Source organism: Phyllobates terribilis, unplaced genomic scaffold, assembly GCF_046119375.1.
Source record: "Phyllobates terribilis strain yellow unplaced genomic scaffold, ASM4611937v1 Scaffold_25__1_contigs__length_18738178, whole genome shotgun sequence".
NCBI classification, from domain to species: domain Eukaryota; kingdom Metazoa; phylum Chordata; class Amphibia; order Anura; family Dendrobatidae; genus Phyllobates; species Phyllobates terribilis.
Genome location: NW_027362785.1, coordinates 17,463,387 through 17,487,521, shown reverse-complemented (window position 1 = coordinate 17,487,521; position 24,135 = coordinate 17,463,387). Strand labels below are relative to the sequence as shown.

General features: G+C 65.0%; 1 protein-coding gene across 1 annotated transcript in view; it reads left to right on the top strand.

The window, feature by feature from the left end:
• The window catches only part of LOC141176401 (uncharacterized), a 49,451-nt gene that overhangs the window by 17,100 nt on the left and 8,216 nt on the right, over positions 1-24,135 (top strand). The window lies entirely within an intron of this gene.

Genomic DNA, 24,135 nt, shown 5'->3' with positions numbered 1-24,135 from the left:
GGTGAGGACACAGCTCAGGAGGTCGGGGGCTGAGGCGGTGAGGACACAGCTCAGGAGGCTGAGGGGACAGGAGGTCGGGGGCTGAGGCGGTGAGGACACAGCTCAGGAGGTTGGGGACTGAGGCGGTGAGGACACCGCTCAGGAGGCTGAGGGGACAGGAGGTCGGGGGCTGAGGCGGTGAGGACACAGCTCAGGAGGTCGGGGGCTGAGGCGGTGAGGACACAGCTCAGGAGGCTGAGGGGACAGGAGGTCGGGGGCTGAGGCGGTGAGGACACAGCTCAGGAGGTTGGGGACTGAGGCGGTGAGGACACCGCTCAGGAGGCTGAGGGGACAGGAGGTTAGGGGCTGAGGCGGTGAGGACACCGCTCAGAAGGCTGAGGGAACAGGAGGCTGTTACCTGAGGTGGTGAGGACACAGCTCAGGAGGTCAGTGGCTGAGGCGGTGAGGACACAGCTCAGGAGGCTGAGGGGACAGGAGGTTGGAGGCTGAGGCGGTGATGACACAGCTCAGGAGGCTGAGGGGACAGGAGGTTTGGGGCTGAGGCGGTGAGGACACAGCTCAGGAGGCTGAGAGGACAGGAGGTCGGGGGCTGAGGCGGTGAGGACACAGCTCAGGAGCCTGAGGGGACAGGAGGTTGTGACCTGAGGCGGTGAGGACACTGCTCAGGAGGTCGGGGGCTGAGGCGGTGAGGACACGACTCAGGAGGCCGAGGGGACAGGAGGTTGGGGGCTGAGGCGGTGAGGACACAGCTCATGAGGCTGAGGGGACAGGAGGTTGGGGGCTCAGGCATTGAGGACACAGCTCAGGATGCTGAGGGGACAGGAGGTTGGGGGCTGAGGCGGTGAGGACACAGCTCAGGAGGCTGATGGGACAGGAGGTTGGGGGCTGAGGCGGTGAGGACACAGCTCAGGAGGCTGAGGGGACAGGAGGTTGGGGGCTGAGGCGGTGAGGACACAGCTCAGAAGGTTGGGGGCTCAGGCGGTGAGGACACAGCTCAGGAGGCGGAGGGGACAGGCGGTTGGGGGCTGAGGCGGTGAGGACACAGCTCAGGAGGCGGAGGGGACAGGAGGCCGGGGGCTGAGGCGGTGAGGACACAGCTCAGGAGGCCGTGGGCTAAGGCGGTGAGGACACAGCTCTGGAGGCTGAGGGGACAGGAGGTTGTGGGCTGAGGCGGTGAGGACACAGCTCAGGAGGCTGCGGGGATAGGAGGTCGGGTACTGAGGCGGTGAGGACACAGCTCAGGAGGCTGCGGGGACTGGAGGTTGGGGGCTCAGGTGGTGAGGACACAGCTCAGGAGGCTGAGGGGACAGGAGGTTGGGGGCTCAGGCGGTGAGGACACAGCTCAGGAGGCTGAGGGGACAGGAGGTTGGGGGCTGAGGCGGTGAGGACACTGCTCAGGAGGCTGAGGGGACAGGAGGTTGGGGGCTGAGGCGGTGAGGACACTGCTCAGGAGGCTGAGGGGACAGGAGGTTGGGGCTGAGGCGGTGAGGACACTGCTCAGGAGGCTGAGGGGACAGGAGGTTGGGGGCTGAGGCGGTGAGGAAACAGCTCAGGAGGCTGAGGGGACAGGAGGTTGGGGGCTGAGGCGATGAGGACACAGCTCAGGAGGCCGGGGGCTGTGTCGGTGAGGACACAGCTCTGGAGGCTGAGGGGACAGGAGGTTGTGGGCTGAGGCGGTGAGGACACAGCTCAGGAGGCTGCGGGGATAGGAGGTCGGGTGCTGAGGCGGTGAGGACACAGCTCAGGAGGCTGAGGGGACAGGAGGTTGTTACCTGAGGCAGTGAGGACACAGCTCAGGAGGCTGAGTTGACAGGAGGTTGGGGGCTGAGGGGGTGAGGACACAGTTCAGGAGGCTGAGGGGACAGGAGGTTGGGGGCTGAGGGGACAGGAGGTTGGGGGCTCAGGCGGTGAGGACACAGCTCAGGAAGCTGAGGGGACAGGAGGTTGGGGGCTGAGGCGGTGAGGACACAGTTCAGGAGGCCGAGGGGACAGGAGGTTGTGACCTGAGGCGGTGAGGACACAGCTCAGGAGGCTGCGGTGAGAGGAGGTCGGGTACTGAGGCGGTGAGGACACAGCTCAGGAGGCTGCGGGGACAGGAGGTTGGGGGCTCAGGCGGTGAGGACACAGATCAGGAGGCTGAGGGGACAGGAGGTTGGGGGCTCAGGCGGTGAGGACACAGCTCAGGAGGCTGAGGGGACAGGAGGTTTGGGGCTGAGGCTGTGAGGACACCACTCAGATGGCTGAGGGAACAGGAGGTTGTGACCTGAGGCGGTGAGGACACAGCTCAGGAGGTCAGTGGCTGAGGCGGTGATGACACAGCTCAGGAGGTTGTGACCTGAGGCGGTGATGACACAGCTCAGGAGGTTGGGGGCTGAGGCGGTGAGGACACAGCTCAGGAGGCTGAGGGGACAGGAGGTCGGGGGCTGAGGCGGTGATGACACAGCTCAGGAGGCTGAGGGGACAGGAGGTCGGGGGCTGAGGTGGTGAGGACACAGCTCAGGAGGCTGAGGGGACAGGAGATTGTGACCTGAGGCGGTGAGGACACGGCTCAGGAGGTCGGGGGCTCAGGCGGTGAGGACACAGTTCAGGAGGCCGAGGGGACAGGAGGTTGGGGGCTGAGGCGGTGAGGACACAGCTCATGAGGCTGAGAGGACAGGAGGTTGGGGGCTGAGGCGGTGAGGACACAGCTCAGGAGGCTGAGGGGACAGGAGGTTGGGGGCTCAGGCGGTGAGGAAACGGCTCAGGAGGCTGAGGGGACAGGAGGTTGGGGGCTGAGGCGGTGAGGACACAGCTCAGAAGGTTAGGGGCTGAGGCGGTGAGGACACAGCTCATGAGGCTGAGGGGACAGGAGGTTGTGACCTGAGGCGTTGAGGACACGGCTCAGGAGGCTGAGGGGATAGGAGGTTGGGGGTTGAGGCGTTGGTGAGGACACTTCTCTGGAGGCTGAGGGAACAGGAGGTTGAGGTGGTGTTGAGGACACTGCTCTGGAGGTTGGGGCTGAGGTGGTGGTGAGCACACGGCTCTGGAAGCTGAGGGGACAGGGGGTTGAGGTGGTGGTGAGGGGACAGGAGGTGGTGGTGAGGACACTGCTCTGGAGGCTGAGGGGACAGGAGGTTGAGGTGGTGGTGAGGACACAGCTCTGAAGGCTGAGCGGACAGAAGGTCGGGGGCTGAGGTGGTGGTGAGGACACAGCTCTGGAGGCAGAGGGCACAGGAGGTTGGGGGTTGAGGCGGCTTTGACAGCGAGGAGACGGCTCCAAAGGCTGGGGGCGCCGTGGTTGGTGAGGCGGCAGCGGTGAGGAGGCTGCTCCAGTGGTGGTGAGGAGACGGCAAGTTGGGGGCTCACAAGGCAGTGATACAGGGGGTTGGGGGCTGAAGCTGTTCCAGCAGCGGTGAGGAGACGGCTCCGGCGGTGGTGAGACAGGAGGTTGGGGTCTGCGGCGGTGAGGAGACTGCTCCTGCGGCGGTGAGACAGGAGGTCGGGGGCTGAGGCTCTTCCGGCGGCGGTGAGGAGACTGCTCCGGCGACGGTAAGACAGGAGGTTGGGGGCTGAGGCGGCTCCGGCGGCCGTGAGGAGACAACAGGTTGGGGGCTTCGGAGATGACGGTGAGGAGGCTGGTGAGGAGACGGCTCCAGAGGCAGTGAGACAGGAGGTTGGTGTCTGAGGTGGTTCCGGCGGCGGTGAGGAGAAGGTGGGGGCTTAGGCGGCGGTAGGCAGTTCTAATATCACCCTGCCTACCCTATTGTCCCTTTATAGGTTCCACACCTATCGCCGAGCAGGAACCTAAGCCCTGAATGTCCCTAGAGCTAGGCCCTAGAGAGGGAGGGGTTGGGGTGAGCTCTAGACAGGCCCCACTACAAACTAAAGACAACAACGTAGACAAACAAATGGGATATACTTACCTTGAGCAGTGTAGTATCGGCGTCCCTGCCTCCTGCTAGGCAGGGACGCCGTTCCCCTCACCTCTCCGCTCCGTGCCTGGCGTCTTCCTCCCGCTCTGCTGGCAGAGGGGGGGGGGGCTGAGGCGGTGAGGACACAGCTCAGGAGGCTGAGGGGACAGGAGGTTGGGGACTGAGGTGGTGAGGACACGGCTCAGGAGGCTGAGGGGACAGGAGGTTGGGGGCTGAGGCGGTGAGGACACAGCTCAGGAGCTTGGGGGCTGAGGCGGTGAGGACACAGCTCAGGAGGCTGAGGGGACAGGAGGTTGGGGGCTGAGGTGGTGAGGACACAGCTCAGGAGGCAAAGGGGATAGGAGGTTGGGGGCTGAGGCGGTGAGGACACAGCTCAGGAGGCTGAGGGGACAGGAGGTTTGGGGCTGAGGCGGTGAGGACACAGCTCAGGAGGCTGAGGGGACAGGAGGTTTGGGGCTGAGGCGGTGAGGACACAGCTCAGGAGGCTGAGGGGACAGGAGGTTGGGGGCTGAGGCGGTGAGGACACAGCTCAGGAGGCTGAGGGGACAGGAGGTTTGGGGCTGAGGCGGTGAGGACACAGCTCAGGAGGCTGAGGGGACAGGAGGTTTGGGGCTGAGGCGGTGAGGACACAGCTCAGGAGGCTGAGGGGACAGGAGGTTTGGGGCTGAGGCGGTGAGGACACAGCTCAGGAGGCTGAGGGGACAGGAGGTCGGGGACTGAGGTGGTGAGGACACAGCTCAGGAGGTTTGGGGCTGAGGCGGTGAGGACACAGCTCAGGAGGCTGAGGGAACAGGAGGTTGTGACCTGAAGCATTGAGGACACAGCTCAGGAGGCTGAGGGAAAAGGAGGTTGTGACCTGACGTGGTGAGGACACAGCTCAGGAGGTCAGTGGCTGAGGTGTTGAGGACACAGCTCAGGAGTTTGAGGGAACAGGAGGTTGTGACCTGAGGCGGTGATGACACAGCTCAGGAGGTCGGGGGCTGAGGCGGTGATGACACAGCTCAGGAGGCTGAGGGGACAGGAGGTTTGGGGCTGAGGCGGTGAGGACACAGCTCAGGAGGCTGAGGGGACAGGAGGTCGGGGGCTGAGGCGGTGAGGACACAGCTCAGGAGGTTGGGGACTGAGGCGGTGAGGATACAGCTCAGGAGGCTGAGGGGACAGGAGGTCGGGGGCTGAGGCGGTGAGGACACAGCTCAGGAGGCTGAGGGGACAGGAGGTTTGGGGCTGAGGCGGTGAGGACACCGCTCAGAAGGCTGAGGGAACAGGAGGCTGTTACCTGAGGCGGTGAGGACACAGCTCAGGAGGCTGAGGGGACAGGAGGTCGGGGGCTGAGGCGGTGAGGACACAGCTCAGGAGGTTGGGGACTGAGGCGGTGAGGACACAGCTCAGGAGGCTGAGGGGACAGGAGGTCGGGGACTGAGGCGGTGAGGACACCGCTCAGAAGGCTGAGGGAACAGGAGGCTGTTACCTGAGGCGGTGAGGACACGGCTCAGGAGGTCGGGGGCTGAGGCGGTGAGGACACAGCTCAGGAGGCCGAGGGGACAGGAGGTTGGGGGCTGAGGCGGTGAGGACACAGCTCATGAGGCTGAGGGGACAGGAGGTTGTGGGTTGAGGCGGTGAGAACACAGCTCAAGAAGCTGAGGGGACAGGAGGTTGGGGGCTGAGGCGGTGAGGACACAGCTCAGGAGGCTGATGGGACAGGAGGTTGGGGGCTGAGGCGGTGAGGACACAGCTCAGGAGGCTGAGGGGACAGGAGGTTGGGGGCTTAGGCGGTGAGGACACAGCTCAGGAGGCTGAGGGGACAGGAGGTTGGGGGCTGAGGCGGTGAGGACACAGCTCAGGAGGCTGAGGGGACAGGAGGTTAGGGGCTGAGGCGGTGAGGACACAGCTCATGAGGCTGAGGGGACAGGAGGTTGTGACCTGAGGCGTTGAGGACACGGCTCAGGAGGCTGAGGGGATAGGAGGTTGGAGGCTGAGGCGGTGAGGACACAGCTCTGGAGGCTGAGGGGACAGGAGGTTGTGACCTGAGGCGGTGAAGACACAGCTCATGAGGCTAAGGGGACAGGAGGTTGGGGGCTGAGGCGGTGGTGAGGACACAGCTCAGGAGGCTGAGGGGACAGGAGGTTGGGGGCTGAGGAGGTGAGGACACAGCTCAGGAGGCTGAGGGGACAGGAGGTTGGGGGCTGAGGAGGTGAGGACACAGCTCAGGAGGCTGAGGGGACAGGAGGTTGGAGGCTGAGGTGGTGAGGACACAGCTCTGGAGGTTGAGGGGACAGTAAGTTGGGGGTTGAGGCAGTGGTGAGGACACTTCTCTGGAGGCTGAGGGAACAGGAGGTTGAGGTGGTGATGAGGTCACAGCTCTGAAGGCTGAGCGGACAGAAGGTCGGGGGCTGAGGTGGTGGTGAGGACACAGCTCTGGAGGCAGAGGGCACAGGAGGTTGGGGGCTGAGGCGGCTCCGGCGGCGGTGAGGAGAGGGTGGGGGCTTAGGCGGCGGTAGGCAGTTCTAATATCACCCTGCCTACCCTATTGTCCCTTTATAGGTTCCACACCTATCGCCGAGCAGGAACCTAAGCCCTGAATGTCCCTAGAGCTAGGCCCTAGAGAGGGAGGGGTTGGGGTGAGCTCTAGACAGGCCCCACTACAAACTAAAGACAACAACGTAGACAAACAAATGGGATATACTTACCTTGAGCAGTGTAGCATCGGCGTCCCTGCCTCCTGCTAGGCAGGGACGCCGTTCCCCTCTCCGCTCCGTGCCCGGCGTCTTCCTCCCGCTCTGCTGGCAGAGGGGGGGGGGGGGCTGAGGCGGTGAGGACACAGCTCAGGAGGCTGAGGGGACAGGAGGTTGGGGGCTGAGGTGGTGAGGACACAGCTCAGGAGGTTGGGGGCTGATGCGGTGAGGACACAGCTCAGGAGGCTGAGGGGACAGGAGGTTTGGGGCTGAGGCGGTGAGGACACAGCTCAGGAGGCTGAGGGGACAGGAGGTCGGGGACTGAGGTGGTGAGGACACAGCTCAGGAGGTTTGGGGCTGAGGCGGTGAGGACACAGCTCAGGAGGCTGAGGGAACAGGAGGTTGTGACCTGAAGCGGTGAGGACACAGCTCAGGAGGCTGAGGGAAAAGGAGGTTGTGACCTGACGCGGTGATGACACAGCTCAGGAGGTCAGTGGCTGAGGTGTTGAGGACACAGCTCAGGAGTTTGAGGGAACAGGAGGTTGTGACCTGAGGCGGTGATGACACAGCTCAGGAGGTCGGGGGCTGAGGCGGTGATGACACAGCTCAGGAGGCTGAGGGGACAGGAGGTTTGGGGCTGAGGCGGTGAGGACACAGCTCAGGAGGCTGAGGGGACAGGAGGTCGGGGGCTGAGGCGGTGAGGACACAGCTCAGGAGGTTGGGGACTGAGGCGGTGAGGACACAGCTCAGGAGGCTGAGGGGACAGGAGGTCGGGGGCTGAGGCGGTGAGGACATAGCTCAGGAGGCTGAGGGGACAGGAGGTTTGGGGCTGAGTCGGGGAGGACACCGCTCAGAAGGCTGAGGGAACAGGAGGCTGTTACTTGAGGCGGTGAGGACACAGCTCAGGAGGCTGAGGGAACAGGAGGTTGTGACCTGAGGCTGTGATGAAACAGCTCAGGAGGTTGGGGGCTGAGGCGGTGAGGACACAGCTCAGGAGGCTGAGGGGACAGGAGGTCGGGGGCTGAGGCGGTGATGACACAGCTCAGGAGGCTGAGGGGACAGGAGGTTTGGGGCTGAGGCGGTGAGGACACAGCTCAGGAGGCTGAGGGGACAGGAGGTTGTGACCTGAGGCGGTGAGGACACTGCTCAGGAGGTCGGGGGTTGAGGCGGTGAGGACACAGCTCAGTAGGCCGAGGGGACAGGAGGTTGGGGGCTGAGGCGGTGAGGACACAGCTCATGAAGCTGAGGGGACAGGAGGCTGGGGGTTGAGGCGGTGAGGACACAGCTCAGGAGGCTGAGGGGACAGGAGGTCGGGGGCTGAGGCGGTGAGGACACAGCTCAGGAGGCCGAGGGGACAGGAGGTTGGGGGCTGAGGCGGTGAGGACACAGCTCATGAAGCTGAGGGGACAGGAGGTTGGGGGTTGAGGCGGTGAGGACACAGCTCAGGAGGCTGAGGGGACAGGAGGTCGGGGGCTGAGGCGGTGAGGACACAGCTCAGGAGGCCGAGGGGACAGGAGGTTGGGGGCTGAGGCGGTGAGGACACAGCTCATGAAGCTGAGGGGACAGGAGGTTGGGGGTTGAGGCGGTGAGGACACAGCTCAGGAGGCTGAGGGGACAGGAGGTCGGGGGCTGAGGCGGTGAGGACACAGCTCAGGAGGTTGGGGACTGAGGCGGTGAGGACACAGCTCAGGAGGCTGAGGGGACAGGAGGTCGGGGGCTGAGGCGGTGAGGACATAGCTCAGGAGGCTGAGGGGACAGGAGGTTTGGGGCTGAGTTGGTGAGGACACCGCTCAGAAGGCTGAGGGAACAGGAGGCTGTTACTTGAGGCGGTGAGGACACAGCTCAGGAGGCTGAGGGAACAGGAGGTTGTGACCTGAGGCTGTGATGACACAGCTCAGGAGGTTGGGGGCTGAGGCGGTGAGGACACAGCTCAGGAGGCTGAGGGGACAGGAGGTCGGGGGCTGAGGCGGTGATGACACAGCTCAGGAGGCTGAGGGGACAGGAGGTTTGGGGCTGAGGCGGTGAGGACACAGCTCAGGAGGCTGAGGGGACAGGAGGTTGGGGGCTGAGGCGGTGAGGACACAGCTCAGGAGGCTGAGGGGACAGGAGGTTAGGGGCTGAGGCGGTGAGGACACAGCTCATGAGGCTGAGGGGACAGGAGGTTGTGACCTGAGGCGTTGAGGACACGGCTCAGGAGGCTGAGGGGATAGGAGGTTGGAGGCTGAGGCGGTGAGGACACAGCTCTGGAGGCTGAGGGGACAGGAGGTTGTGACCTGAGGCGGTGAAGACACAGCTCATGAGGCTAAGGGGACAGGAGGTTGGGGGCTGAGGCGGTGGTGAGGACACAGCTCAGGAGGCTGAGGGGACAGGAGGTTGGGGGCTGAGGAGGTGAGGACACAGCTCAGGAGGCTGAGGGGACAGGAGGTTGGGGGCTGAGGAGGTGAGGACACAGCTCAGGAGGCTGAGGGGACAGGAGGTTGGAGGCTGAGGTGGTGAGGACACAGCTCTGGAGGTTGAGGGGACAGTAAGTTGGGGGTTGAGGCAGTGGTGAGGACACTTCTCTGGAGGCTGAGGGAACAGGAGGTTGAGGTGGTGATGAGGTCACAGCTCTGAAGGCTGAGCGGACAGAAGGTCGGGGGCTGAGGTGGTGGTGAGGACACAGCTCTGGAGGCAGAGGGCACAGGAGGTTGGGGGCTGAGGCGGCTCCGGCGGCGGTGAGGAGAGGGTGGGGGCTTAGGCGGCGGTAGGCAGTTCTAATATCACCCTGCCTACCCTATTGTCCCTTTATAGGTTCCACACCTATCGCCGAGCAGGAACCTAAGCCCTGAATGTCCCTAGAGCTAGGCCCTAGAGAGGGAGGGGTTGGGGTGAGCTCTAGACAGGCCCCACTACAAACTAAAGACAACAACGTAGACAAACAAATGGGATATACTTACCTTGAGCAGTGTAGCATCGGCGTCCCTGCCTCCTGCTAGGCAGGGACGCCGTTCCCCTCTCCGCTCCGTGCCCGGCGTCTTCCTCCCGCTCTGCTGGCAGAGGGGGGGGGGGGGCTGAGGCGGTGAGGACACAGCTCAGGAGGCTGAGGGGACAGGAGGTTGGGGGCTGAGGTGGTGAGGACACAGCTCAGGAGGTTGGGGGCTGATGCGGTGAGGACACAGCTCAGGAGGCTGAGGGGACAGGAGGTTTGGGGCTGAGGCGGTGAGGACACAGCTCAGGAGGCTGAGGGGACAGGAGGTCGGGGACTGAGGTGGTGAGGACACAGCTCAGGAGGTTTGGGGCTGAGGCGGTGAGGACACAGCTCAGGAGGCTGAGGGAACAGGAGGTTGTGACCTGAAGCGGTGAGGACACAGCTCAGGAGGCTGAGGGAAAAGGAGGTTGTGACCTGACGCGGTGATGACACAGCTCAGGAGGTCAGTGGCTGAGGTGTTGAGGACACAGCTCAGGAGTTTGAGGGAACAGGAGGTTGTGACCTGAGGCGGTGATGACACAGCTCAGGAGGTCGGGGGCTGAGGCGGTGATGACACAGCTCAGGAGGCTGAGGGGACAGGAGGTTTGGGGCTGAGGCGGTGAGGACACAGCTCAGGAGGCTGAGGGGACAGGAGGTCGGGGGCTGAGGCGGTGAGGACACAGCTCAGGAGGTTGGGGACTGAGGCGGTGAGGACACAGCTCAGGAGGCTGAGGGGACAGGAGGTCGGGGGCTGAGGCGGTGAGGACATAGCTCAGGAGGCTGAGGGGACAGGAGGTTTGGGGCTGAGTCGGGGAGGACACCGCTCAGAAGGCTGAGGGAACAGGAGGCTGTTACTTGAGGCGGTGAGGACACAGCTCAGGAGGCTGAGGGAACAGGAGGTTGTGACCTGAGGCTGTGATGAAACAGCTCAGGAGGTTGGGGGCTGAGGCGGTGAGGACACAGCTCAGGAGGCTGAGGGGACAGGAGGTCGGGGGCTGAGGCGGTGATGACACAGCTCAGGAGGCTGAGGGGACAGGAGGTTTGGGGCTGAGGCGGTGAGGACACAGCTCAGGAGGCTGAGGGGACAGGAGGTTGTGACCTGAGGCGGTGAGGACACTGCTCAGGAGGTCGGGGGTTGAGGCGGTGAGGACACAGCTCAGTAGGCCGAGGGGACAGGAGGTTGGGGGCTGAGGCGGTGAGGACACAGCTCATGAAGCTGAGGGGACAGGAGGCTGGGGGTTGAGGCGGTGAGGACACAGCTCAGGAGGCTGAGGGGACAGGAGGTCGGGGGCTGAGGCGGTGAGGACACAGCTCAGGAGGCCGAGGGGACAGGAGGTTGGGGGCTGAGGCGGTGAGGACACAGCTCATGAAGCTGAGGGGACAGGAGGTTGGGGGTTGAGGCGGTGAGGACACAGCTCAGGAGGCTGAGGGGACAGGAGGTCGGGGGCTGAGGCGGTGAGGACACAGCTCAGGAGGCCGAGGGGACAGGAGGTTGGGGGCTGAGGCGGTGAGGACACAGCTCATGAAGCTGAGGGGACAGGAGGTTGGGGGTTGAGGCGGTGAGGACACAGCTCAGGAGGCTGAGGGGACAGGAGGTCGGGGGCTGAGGCGGTGAGGACACAGCTCAGGAGGTTGGGGACTGAGGCGGTGAGGACACAGCTCAGGAGGCTGAGGGGACAGGAGGTCGGGGGCTGAGGCGGTGAGGACATAGCTCAGGAGGCTGAGGGGACAGGAGGTTTGGGGCTGAGTTGGTGAGGACACCGCTCAGAAGGCTGAGGGAACAGGAGGCTGTTACTTGAGGCGGTGAGGACACAGCTCAGGAGGCTGAGGGAACAGGAGGTTGTGACCTGAGGCTGTGATGACACAGCTCAGGAGGTTGGGGGCTGAGGCGGTGAGGACACAGCTCAGGAGGCTGAGGGGACAGGAGGTCGGGGGCTGAGGCGGTGATGACACAGCTCAGGAGGCTGAGGGGACAGGAGGTTTGGGGCTGAGGCGGTGAGGACACAGCTCAGGAGGCTGAGGGGACAGGAGGTTGGGGGCTGAGGCGGTGAGGACACAGCTCAGGAGGCTGAGGGGACAGGAGGTTAGGGGCTGAGGCGGTGAGGACACAGCTCATGAGGCTGAGGGGACAGGAGGTTGTGACCTGAGGCGTTGAGGACACGGCTCAGGAGGCTGAGGGGATAGGAGGTTGGAGGCTGAGGCGGTGAGGACACAGCTCTGGAGGCTGAGGGGACAGGAGGTTGTGACCTGAGGCGGTGAAGACACAGCTCATGAGGCTAAGGGGACAGGAGGTTGGGGGCTGAGGCGGTGGTGAGGACACAGCTCAGGAGGCTGAGGGGACAGGAGGTTGGGGGCTGAGGAGGTGAGGACACAGCTCAGGAGGCTGAGGGGACAGGAGGTTGGGGGCTGAGGAGGTGAGGACACAGCTCAGGAGGCTGAGGGGACAGGAGGTTGGAGGCTGAGGTGGTGAGGACACAGCTCTGGAGGTTGAGGGGACAGTAAGTTGGGGGTTGAGGCAGTGGTGAGGACACTTCTCTGGAGGCTGAGGGAACAGGAGGTTGAGGTGGTGATGAGGTCACAGCTCTGAAGGCTGAGCGGACAGAAGGTCGGGGGCTGAGGTGGTGGTGAGGACACAGCTCTGGAGGCAGAGGGCACAGGAGGTTGGGGGCTGAGGCGGCTCCGGCGGCGGTGAGGAGAGGGTGGGGGCTTAGGCGGCGGTAGGCAGTTCTAATATCACCCTGCCTACCCTATTGTCCCTTTATAGGTTCCACACCTATCGCCGAGCAGGAACCTAAGCCCTGAATGTCCCTAGAGCTAGGCCCTAGAGAGGGAGGGGTTGGGGTGAGCTCTAGACAGGCCCCACTACAAACTAAAGACAACAACGTAGACAAACAAATGGGATATACTTACCTTGAGCAGTGTAGCATCGGCGTCCCTGCCTCCTGCTAGGCAGGGACGCCGTTCCCCTCTCCGCTCCGTGCCCGGCGTCTTCCTCCCGCTCTGCTGGCAGAGGGGGGGGGGGGGCTGAGGCGGTGAGGACACAGCTCAGGAGGCTGAGGGGACAGGAGGTTGGGGGCTGAGGTGGTGAGGACACAGCTCAGGAGGTTGGGGGCTGATGCGGTGAGGACACAGCTCAGGAGGCTGAGGGGACAGGAGGTTTGGGGCTGAGGCGGTGAGGACACAGCTCAGGAGGCTGAGGGGACAGGAGGTCGGGGACTGAGGTGGTGAGGACACAGCTCAGGAGGTTTGGGGCTGAGGCGGTGAGGACACAGCTCAGGAGGCTGAGGGAACAGGAGGTTGTGACCTGAAGCGGTGAGGACACAGCTCAGGAGGCTGAGGGAAAAGGAGGTTGTGACCTGACGCGGTGATGACACAGCTCAGGAGGTCAGTGGCTGAGGTGTTGAGGACACAGCTCAGGAGTTTGAGGGAACAGGAGGTTGTGACCTGAGGCGGTGATGACACAGCTCAGGAGGTCGGGGGCTGAGGCGGTGATGACACAGCTCAGGAGGCTGAGGGGACAGGAGGTTTGGGGCTGAGGCGGTGAGGACACAGCTCAGGAGGCTGAGGGGACAGGAGGTCGGGGGCTGAGGCGGTGAGGACACAGCTCAGGAGGTTGGGGACTGAGGCGGTGAGGACACAGCTCAGGAGGCTGAGGGGACAGGAGGTCGGGGGCTGAGGCGGTGAGGACATAGCTCAGGAGGCTGAGGGGACAGGAGGTTTGGGGCTGAGTCGGGGAGGACACCGCTCAGAAGGCTGAGGGAACAGGAGGCTGTTACTTGAGGCGGTGAGGACACAGCTCAGGAGGCTGAGGGAACAGGAGGTTGTGACCTGAGGCTGTGATGAAACAGCTCAGGAGGTTGGGGGCTGAGGCGGTGAGGACACAGCTCAGGAGGCTGAGGGGACAGGAGGTCGGGGGCTGAGGCGGTGATGACACAGCTCAGGAGGCTGAGGGGACAGGAGGTTTGGGGCTGAGGCGGTGAGGACACAGCTCAGGAGGCTGAGGGGACAGGAGGTTGTGACCTGAGGCGGTGAGGACACTGCTCAGGAGGTCGGGGGTTGAGGCGGTGAGGACACAGCTCAGGAGGCCGAGGGGACAGGAGGTTGGGGGCTGAGGCGGTGAGGACACAGCTCATGAAGCTGAGGGGACAGGAGGCTGGGGGTTGAGGCGGTGAGGACACAGCTCAGGAGGCTGAGGGGACAGGAGGTCGGGGGCTGAGGCGGTGAGGACACAGCTCAGGAGGCCGAGGGGACAGGAGGTTGGGGGCTGAGGCGGTGAGGACACAGCTCATGAAGCTGAGGGGACAGGAGGTTGGGGGTTGAGGCGGTGAGGACACAGCTCAGGAGGCTGAGGGGACAGGAGGTCGGGGGCTGAGGCGGTGAGGACACAGCTCAGGAGGCCGAGGGGACAGGAGGTTGGGGGCTGAGGCGGTGAGGACACAGCTCATGAAGCTGAGGGGACAGGAGGTTGGGGGTTGAGGCGGTGAGGACACAGCTCAGGAGGCTGAGGGGACAGGAGGTCGGGGGCTGAGGCGGTGAGGACACAGCTCAGGAGGTTGGGGACTGAGGCGGTGAGGACACAGCTCAGGAGGCTGAGGGGACAGGAGGTCGGGGGCTGAGGCGGTGAGGACATAGCTCAGGAGGCTGAGGGGACAGGAGGTTTGGGGCTGAGGCGGTGAGGACACAGCTCAGGAGGCTGAGGGGACAGGAGGTTGTGACCTGAGGCGGTGAGGACACTGCTCAGGAGGTCGGGGGTTGAGGCGGTGAGGACACAGCTCAGGAGGCCGAGGGGACAGGAGGTTGGGGGCTGAGGCGGTGAGGACACAGCTCATGAAGCTGAGGGGACAGGAGGTTGGGGGTTGAGGCGGTGAGGACACAGCTCAGGAGGCTGAGGGGACAGGAGGTTGGGGGCTCAGGCGGTGAGGACACAGCTCAAGAGGCTGATGGGACAGGAGGTTGGGGGCTGAGGCGGTGAGGACACAGCTCAGGAGGCTGAGGGGACAGGAGGTTGGGGGCTGAGGCGGTGAGGACACAGCTCAGAAGGTTGGGGGCTCAGGCGGTGAGGACACAGCTCAGGAGGCGGAGGGGACAGGAGGTTGGGGGCTGAGGCGGTGAGGACACAGCTCAGGAGGCGTAGGGGACAGGAGGCCGGGAGCTGAGGCGGTGAAGACACAGCTCAGGAGACCGGGGGCTAAGGCGGTGAGGACACCGCTCTGGAGGCTGAGGGGACAGGAGGTTGTGGGCTGAGGCGGTGAGGACACAGCTCGGGAGGCTGCGGGTTTAGGAGGTCGGGTACTGAGGCGGTGAGGACACAGCTCAGGAGACTGAGGGGACAGGAGGTTGGGGGCTCAGGAGGTTGAGGGGACAGGAGGTTGGGGGCTGAGGCGGTGAGGACACTGCTCAGGAGGCTGAGGGGACAGGAGGTTGGGGGCTGAGGCGGTGAGGACACAGCTCAGGAGGCTGAGGGGACAGGAGGTTGGGGGCTGAGGCGGTGAGGACACAGCTCTGGAGGCTGAGGGGACAGGAGGTTGTGGGCTGAGGCGGTGAGGACACAGCTCAGGAGGCTGCGGGGATAGGAGGTCGGGTGCTGAGGCGGTGAGGACACAGCTCAGGAGGCTGAGGGGACAGGAGGTTGTTACCTGAGGCGGTGAGGACACAGCTCAGGAGGCTGAGGGGACAGGAGGTCGGGGGCTGAGGCGGTGAGGACACAGCTCAGGAGGCCGAGGGGACAGGAGGTTGGGGGCTGAGGCGGTGAGGACACAGCTCATGAAGCTGAGGGGACAGGAGGTTGGGGGTTGAGGCGGTGAGGACACAGCTCAGGAGGCTGAGGGGACAGGAGGTCGGGGGCTGAGGCGGTGAGGACACAGCTCAGGAGGCCGAGGGGACAGGAGGTTGGGGGCTGAGGCGGTGAGGACACAGCTCATGAAGCTGAGGGGACAGGAGGTTGGGGGTTGAGGCGGTGAGGACACAGCTCAGGAGGCTGAGGGGACAGGAGGTCGGGGGCTGAGGCGGTGAGGACACAGCTCAGGAGGTTGGGGACTGAGGCGGTGAGGACACAGCTCAGGAGGCTGAGGGGACAGGAGGTCGGGGGCTGAGGCGGTGAGGACATAGCTCAGGAGGCTGAGGGGACAGGAGGTTTGGGGCTGAGTCGGTGAGGACACCGCTCAGAAGGCTGAGGGAACAGGAGGCTGTTACTTGAGGCGGTGAGGACACAGCTCAGGAGGCTGAGGGAACAGGAGGTTGTGACCTGAGGCTGTGATGACACAGCTCAGGAGGTTGGGGGCTGAGGCGGTGAGGACACAGCTCAGGAGGCTGAGGGGACAGGAGGTCGGGGGCTGAGGCGGTGATGACACAGCTCAGGAGGCTGAGGGGACAGGAGGTTTGGGGCTGAGGCGGTGAGGACACAGCTCAGGAGGCTGAGGGGACAGGAGGTTGTGACCTGAGGCGGTGAGGACACTGCTCAGGAGGTCGGGGGTTGAGGCGGTGAGGACACAGCTCAGGAGGCCGAGGGGACAGGAGGTTGGGGGCTGAGGCGGTGAGGACACAGCTCATGAAGCTGAGGGGACAGGAGGTTGGGGGTTGAGGCGGTGAGGACACAGCTCAGGAGGCTGAGGGGACAGGAGGTTGGGGGCTCAGGCGGTGAGGACACAGCTCAAGAGGCTGATGGGACAGGAGGTTGGGGGCTGAGGCGGTGAGGACACAGCTCAGGAGGCTGAGGGGACAGGAGGTTGGGGGCTGAGGCGGTGAGGACACAGCTCAGAAGGTTGGGGGCTCAGGCGGTGAGGACACAGCTCAGGAGGCGGAGGGGACAGGAGGTTGGGGGCTGAGGCGGTGAGGACACAGCTCAGGAGGCGTAGGGGACAGGAGGCCGGGAGCTGAGGCGGTGAAGACACAGCTCAGGAGACCGGGGGCTAAGGCGGTGAGGACACCGCTCTGGAGGCTGAGGGGACAGGAGGTTGTGGGCTGAGGCGGTGAGGACACAGCTCGGGAGGCTGCGGGGATAGGAGGTCGGGTACTGAGGCGGTGAGGACACAGCTCAGGAGACTGAGGGGACAGGAGGTTGGGGGCTCAGGAGGTTGAGGGGACAGGAGGTTGGGGGCTGAGGCGGTGAGGACACTGCTCAGGAGGCTGAGGGGACAGGAGGTTGGGGGCTGAGGCGGTGAGGACACAGCTCAGGAGGCTGAGGGGACAGGAGGTTGGGGGCTGAGGCGGTGAGGACACAGCTCTGGAGGCTGAGGGGACAGGAGGTTGTGGGCTGAGGCGGTGAGGACACAGCTCAGGAGGCTGCGGGGATAGGAGGTCGGGTGCTGAGGCGGTGAGGACACAGCTCAGGAGGCTGAGGGGACAGGAGGTTGTTACCTGAGGCGGTGAGGACACAGCTCAGGAGGCTGAGGGGACAGGAGGTTGGGGGCTGAGGGGGTGAGGACACAGTTCAGGAGGCTGAGGGGACAGGAGGTTGGGGGCTCAGGGGACAGGAGGTTGGGGGCTCAGGCGGTGAGGACACGGCTCAGGAGGCTGAGGGGACAGGAGGTCGGGGGCTGAGGCGGTGAGGACACAGCTCAGGAGGCTGATGGGACAGGAGGTTGGGGGCTGAGGCGGTGAGGACACAGCTCAGGAGGCCGAGGGGACAGGAGGTTGGGGGCTGAGGCGGTGAGGACCCAGCTCAGGAGGCTGAGGGGACAGGAGGTTGGGGGCTGAGGCGGTGAGGACACAGCTCAGGAGGCTGAGGGGACAGGAGGTTTGGGGCTGAGGCTGTGAGGACACCGCTCAGAAGGCTGAGGGAACAGGAGGTTGTGACCTGAGGCAGTGAGGACACAGCTCAGGAGGTCAGTGGCTGAGGCGGTGAGGACACAGCTCAGGAGGCTGAGGGAACAGGAGGTTGTGACCTGAGGCGGTGATGACACAGCTCAGGAGGTTGGGGGCTGAGGCGGTGAGGACACAGCTCAGGAGGCTGAGGGGACAGGAGGTCGGGGGCTGAGGCGGTGATGACACAGCTCAGGAGGCTGAGGGGACAGGAGGTCGGGGGCTGAGGCGGTGAGGACACGGCTCAGGAGGTCGGGGGCTCAGTCGGTGAGGACACTGCTCAGGAGGCCGAGGGGACAGGAGGTTGGGGGCTGAGGCGGTGAGGACACAGCTCAGGAGGCTGCGGGGATAGGAGGTCGGGTACTGAGGCGGTGAGGACACAGCTCAGGAGGCTGAGGGGACAGGAGGTTGGGGGCTCAGGCGGTGAGGACACAGCTCAGGAGGCTGAGGGGACAGGAGGTTGGGGGCTGAGGCGGTGAGGACACTGCTCAGGAGGCTGAGGGGACAGGAGGTTGGGGTCTGAGGCGGTGAGGACACAGCTCAGGAGGTTGGGGGCTGAGGCGGTGAGGACACAGCTCAGGAGGCGGAGGGGACAGGAGGTTGGAGGCTGAGGCGGTGAGGACACCGCTCAGGAGGCCGGGGGCTGTGTCTGTGAGGACACAGCTCTGGAGGCTGAGGGGACAGGAGGTTGTGGGCTGAGGCGGTGAGGACACAGCTCAGGAGGCTGCGGGGATAGGAGGTCGGGTGCTGAGGCGGTGAGGACACAGCTCAGGAGGCTGAGGGGACAGGAGGTTGTTACCTGAGGCGGTGAGGACACAGCTCAGGAGGCTGGGGGCTGAGGGGTGAGGACACAGTTCAGGAGGCTGAGGGGACAGGAGGTTGGGGGCTCAGACGGTGAGGACACAGCTCAGGAAGCTGAGGGGACAGGAGGTTGGGGGCTGAGGCGGTGAGGACACAGTTCAGGAGGCCGAGGGGACAGGAGGTTGTGACCTGAGGCGGTGAGGACACGGCTCAGGAAGCTGAGGGGACAGGAGGTCGGGGGCTGAGGCGCTGAGGACACAGCTCAGGAGGTTGGGGGCTGAGGCGGTGAGGACACGGCTCAGGAGGCTGAGGGGACAGGAGGTTGGGGGCTGAGGCGGTGAGGACACAGCTCAGGAGGTTGGGGACTTAGGCGGTGAGGACACAGCTCAGGAAGCTGAGGGGACAGGAGGTCGGGGGCTGAGGCGGTGAGGACACGGCTCAGGAGGCTGAGGGGACAGGAGGTCGGGGGCTGAGGCGGTGAGGACACGGCTCAGGAGGTCGGGGGCTCAGTCGGTGAGGACACTGCTCAGGAGGCCGAGGGGACAGGAGGTTGTGGGCTGAGGCGGTGAGGACACAGCTCAGGAGGCTGCGGGGATAGGAGGTCGGGTACTGAGGCGGTGAGGACACAGCTCAGGAGGCTGAGGGGACAGGAGGTTGGGGGCTCAGGCGGTGAGGACACAGCTCAGGAGGCTGAGGGGACAGGAGGTTGGGGGCTGAGGCGGTGAGGACACTGCTCAGGAGGCTGAGGGGACAGGAGGTTGGGGTCTGAGGCGGTGAGGACACAGCTCTGGAGGCTGAGGGGACAGGAGGTTGGGGGCTGAGGCGGTGAGGACACAGCTCAGGAGGTTGGGGGCTCAGGCGGTGAGGACACAGCTCAGGAGGCTGAGGGGACAGGAAGTTGGGGGCTGAGGCGGTGAGGACACAGTTCAGGAGGCGGAGGGGACAGGAGGTTGGAGGCTGAGGCGGTGAGGACACAGCTCAGGAGGCCGGGGGCTGTGTCTGTGAGGACACAGCTCTGGAGGCTGAGGGGACAGGAGGTTGTGGGCTGAGGCGGTGAGGACACAGCTCAGGAGGCTGCGGGGATAGGAGGTCGGGTGCTGAGGCGGTGAGGACACAGCTCAGGAGGCTGAGGGGACAGGAGGTTGTTACCTGAGGCGGTGAGGACACAGCTCAGGAGGCTGGGGGCTGAGGGGGTGAGGACACAGTTCAGGAGGCTGAGGGGACAGGAGGTTGGGGGCTCAGGCGGTGAGGACACAGCTCAGGAGGCCGAGGGGACAGGAGGTTGGGGGCTGAGGCGGTGAGGACACAGCTCATGAAGCTGAGGGGACAGGAGGTTGGGGGTTGAGGCGGTGAGGACACAGCTCAGGAGGCTGAGGGGACAGGAGGTTGTTACCTGAGGCGGTGAGGACACAGCTCAGGAGGCTGAGGGGACAGGAGGTTGGGGGCTGAGGGGGTGAGGACACAGTTCAGGAGGCTGAGGGGACAGGAGGTTGGGGGCTCAGGGGACAGGAGGTTGGGGGCTCAGGCGGTGAGGACACGGCTCAGGAGGCTGAGGGGACAGGAGGTCGGGGGCTGAGGCGGTGAGGACACAGCTCAGGAGGCTGATGGGACAGGAGGTTGGGGGCTGAGGCGGTGAGGACACAGCTCAGGAGGCCGAGGGGACAGGAGGTTGGGGGCTGAGGCGGTGAGGACCCAGCTCAGGAGGCTGAGGGGACAGGAGGTTGGGGGCTGAGGCGGTGAGGACACAGCTCAGGAGGCTGAGGGGACAGGAGGTTTGGGGCTGAGGCTGTGAGGACACCGCTCAGAAGGCTGAGGGAACAGGAGGTTGTGACCTGAGGCAGTGAGGACACAGCTCAGGAGGTCAGTGGCTGAGGCGGTGAGGACACAGCTCAGGAGGCTGAGGGAACAGGAGGTTGTGACCTGAGGCGGTGATGACACAGCTCAGGAGGTTGGGGGCTGAGGCGGTGAGGACACAGCTCAGGAGGCTGAGGGGACAGGAGGTCGGGGGCTGAGGCGGTGATGACACAGCTCAGGAGGCTGAGGGGACAGGAGGTCGGGGGCTGAGGCGGTGAGGACACGGCTCAGGAGGTCGGGGGCTCAGTCGGTGAGGACACTGCTCAGGAGGCCGAGGGGACAGGAGGTTGGGGGCTGAGGCGGTGAGGACACAGCTCAGGAGGCTGCGGGGATAGGAGGTCGGGTACTGAGGCGGTGAGGACACAGCTCAGGAGGCTGAGGGGACAGGAGGTTGGGGGCTCAGGCGGTGAGGACACAGCTCAGGAGGCTGAGGGGACAGGAGGTTGGGGGCTGAGGCGGTGAGGACACTGCTCAGGAGGCTGAGGGGACAGGAGGTTGGGGTCTGAGGCGGTGAGGACACAGCTCTGGAGGCTGAGGGGACAGGAGGTTGGGGGCTGAGGCGGTGAGGACACAGCTCAGGAGGTTGGGGGCTGAGGCGGTGAGGACACAGCTCAGGAGGCGGAGGGGACAGGAGGTTGGAGGCTGAGGCGGTGAGGACACCGCTCAGGAGGCCGGGGGCTGTGTCTGTGAGGACACAGCTCTGGAGGCTGAGGGGACAGGAGGTTGTGGGCTGAGGCGGTGAGGACACAGCTCAGGAGGCTGCGGGGATAGGAGGTCGGGTGCTGAGGCGGTGAGGACACAGCTCAGGAGGCTGAGGGGACAGGAGGTTGTTACCTGAGGCGGTGAGGACACAGCTCAGGAGGCTGGGGGCTGAGGGGTGAGGACACAGTTCAGGAGGCTGAGGGGACAGGAGGTTGGGGGCTCAGACGGTGAGGACACAGCTCAGGAAGCTGAGGGGACAGGAGGTTGGGGGCTGAGGCGGTGAGGACACAGTTCAGGAGGCCGAGGGGACAGGAGGTTGTGACCTGAGGCGGTGAGGACACGGCTCAGGAAGCTGAGGGGACAGGAGGTCGGGGGCTGAGGCGCTGAGGACACAGCTCAGGAGGTTGGGGGCTGAGGCGGTGAGGACACGGCTCAGGAGGCTGAGGGGACAGGAGGTTGGGGGCTGAGGCGGTGAGGACACAGCTCAGGAGGTTGGGGACTTAGGCGGTGAGGACACAGCTCAGGAAGCTGAGGGGACAGGAGGTCGGGGGCTGAGGCGGTGAGGACACGGCTCAGGAGGCTGAGGGGACAGGAGGTCGGGGGCTGAGGCGGTGAGGACACGGCTCAGGAGGTCGGGGGCTCAGTCGGTGAGGACACTGCTCAGGAGGCCGAGGGGACAGGAGGTTGTGGGCTGAGGCGGTGAGGACACAGCTCAGGAGGCTGCGGGGATAGGAGGTCGGGTACTGAGGCGGTGAGGACACAGCTCAGGAGGCTGAGGGGACAGGAGGTTGGGGGCTCAGGCGGTGAGGACACAGCTCAGGAGGCTGAGGGGACAGGAGGTTGGGGGCTGAGGCGGTGAGGACACTGCTCAGGAGGCTGAGGGGACAGGAGGTTGGGGTCTGAGGCGGTGAGGACACAGCTCTGGAGGCTGAGGGGACAGGAGGTTGGGGGCTGAGGCGGTGAGGACACAGCTCAGGAGGTTGGGGGCTCAGGCGGTGAGGACACAGCTCAGGAGGCTGAGGGGACAGGAAGTTGGGGGCTGAGGCGGTGAGGACACAGTTCAGGAGGCGGAGGGGACAGGAGGTTGGAGGCTGAGGCGGTGAGGACACAGCTCAGGAGGCCGGGGGCTGTGTCTGTGAGGACACAGCTCTGGAGGCTGAGGGGACAGGAGGTTGTGGGCTGAGGCGGTGAGGACACAGCTCAGGAGGCTGCGGGGATAGGAGGTCGGGTGCTGAGGCGGTGAGGACACAGCTCAGGAGGCTGAGGGGACAGGAGGTTGTTACCTGAGGCGGTGAGGACACAGCTCAGGAGGCTGGGGGCTGAGGGGGTGAGGACACAGTTCAGGAGGCTGAGGGGACAGGAGGTTGGGGGCTCAGGCGGTGAGGACACAGCTCAGGAGGCCGAGGGGACAGGAGGTTGGGGGCTGAGGCGGTGAGGACACAGCTCATGAAGCTGAGGGGACAGGAGGTTGGGGGTTGAGGCGGTGAGGACACAGCTCAGGAGGCTGAGGGGACAGGAGGTTGGGGGCTCAGGCGGTGAGGACACAGCTCAAGAGGCTGATGGGACAGGAGGTTGGGGGCTGAGGCGGTGAGGACACAGCTCAGGAGGCTGAGGGGACAGGAGGTTGGGGGCTGAGGCGGTGAGGACACAGCTCAGAAGGTTGGGGGCTCAGGCGGTGAGGACACAGCTCAGGAGGCGGTGGGGACAGGAGGTTGGGGGCTGAGGCGGTGAGGACACAGCTCAGGAGGCGTAGGGGACAGGAGGCCGGGAGCTGAGGCGGTGAAGACACAGCTCAGGAGACCGGGGGCTAAGGCGGTGAGGACACCGCTCTGGAGGCTGAGGGGACAGGAGGTTGTGGGCTGAGGCGGTGAGGACACAGCTCGGGAGGCTGCGGGGATAGGAGGTCGGGTACTGAGGCGGTGAGGACACAGCTCAGGAGACTGAGGGGACAGGAGGTTTGGGGCTCAGGAGGTTGGGGGCTGAGGCGGTGAGGACACTGCTCAGGAGGCTGAGGGGACAGGAGGTTGGGGGCTGAGGCGGTGAGGACACAGCTCAGGAGGCTGAGGGGACAGGAGGTTGGGGGCTGAGGCGGTGAGGACACAGCTCTGGAGGCTGAGGGGACAGGAGGTTGTGGGCTGAGGCGGTGAGGACACAGCTCAGGGGGCTGAGGGGGTGAGGACACAGTTCAGGAGGCTGAGGGGACAGGAGGTTGGGGGCTGAGGGGACAGGAGGTTGGGGGCTCAGGCGGTGAGGACACGGCTCAGGAGGCTGAGGGGACAGGAGGTCGGGGGCTGAGGCGGTGAGGACACAGCTCAGGAGGCTGATGGGACAGGAGGTTGGGGGCTGAGGCGGTGAGGACACAGCTCAGGAGGCCGAGGGGACAGGAGGTTGGGGGCTGAGGCGGTGAGGACCCAGCTCAGGAGGCTGAGGGGACAGGAGGTTGGGGGCTGAGGCGGTGAGGACACAGCTCAGGAAGTTGGACTGAGGCGGTGAGGACACAGCTCAGGAGGCTGAGGGGACAGGAGGTCGGGGGCTGAGGCGGTGAGGACACAGCTCAGGAGGCTGAGGGGACAGGAGGTTTGGGGCTGAGGCTGTGAGGACACCGCTCAGAAGGCTGAGGGAACAGGAGGTTGTGACCTGAGGCAGTGAGGACACAGCTCAGGAGGTCAGTGGCTGAGGCGGTGAGGACACAGCTCAGGAGGCTGAGGGAACAGGAGGTTGTGACCTGAGGCGGTGATGACACAGCTCAGGAGGTTGGGGGCTGAGGCGGTGAGGACACAGCTCAGGAGGCTGAGGGGTCAGGAGGTCGGGGGCTGAGGCGGTGATGACACAGCTCAGGAGGCTGAGGGGACAGGAGGTCGGGGGCTGAGGCGGTGAGGACACGGCTCAGGAGGTCGGGGGCTCAGTCGGTGAGGACACTGCTCAGGAGGCCGAGGGGACAGGAGGTTGGGGGCTGAGGCGGTGAGGACACAGCTCAGGAGGCTGCGGGGATAGGAGGTCGGGTACTGAGGCGGTGAGGACACAGCTCAGGAGGCTGAGGGGACAGGAGGTTGGGGGCTCAGGCGGTGAGGACACAGCTCAGGAGGCTGAGGGGACAGGAGGTTGGGGGCTGAGGCGGTGAGGACACTGCTCAGGAGGCTGAGGGGACAGGAGGTCGGGGGCTGAGGCGGTGAGGACACAGCTCAGGAGGCTGATGGAACAGGAGGTTGGGGGCTGAGGCGGTGAGAACACAGCTCAGGAGGCGGTGAGGACAGGAGGTTGGGGGCTGAGGCGGTGAGGACACGGCTCAGGAGGCTGAGGGGACAGGAGGTTGGGGTCTGAGGCGGTGAGGACACAGCTCAGGAGGTTGGGGACTGAGGCGGTGAGGACACAGCTCAGGAGGCTGAGGGGACAAGAGGTCGGGGGCTGAGGCTGTGAGGACACAGCTCAGGAGGCTGAGGGGATAGGA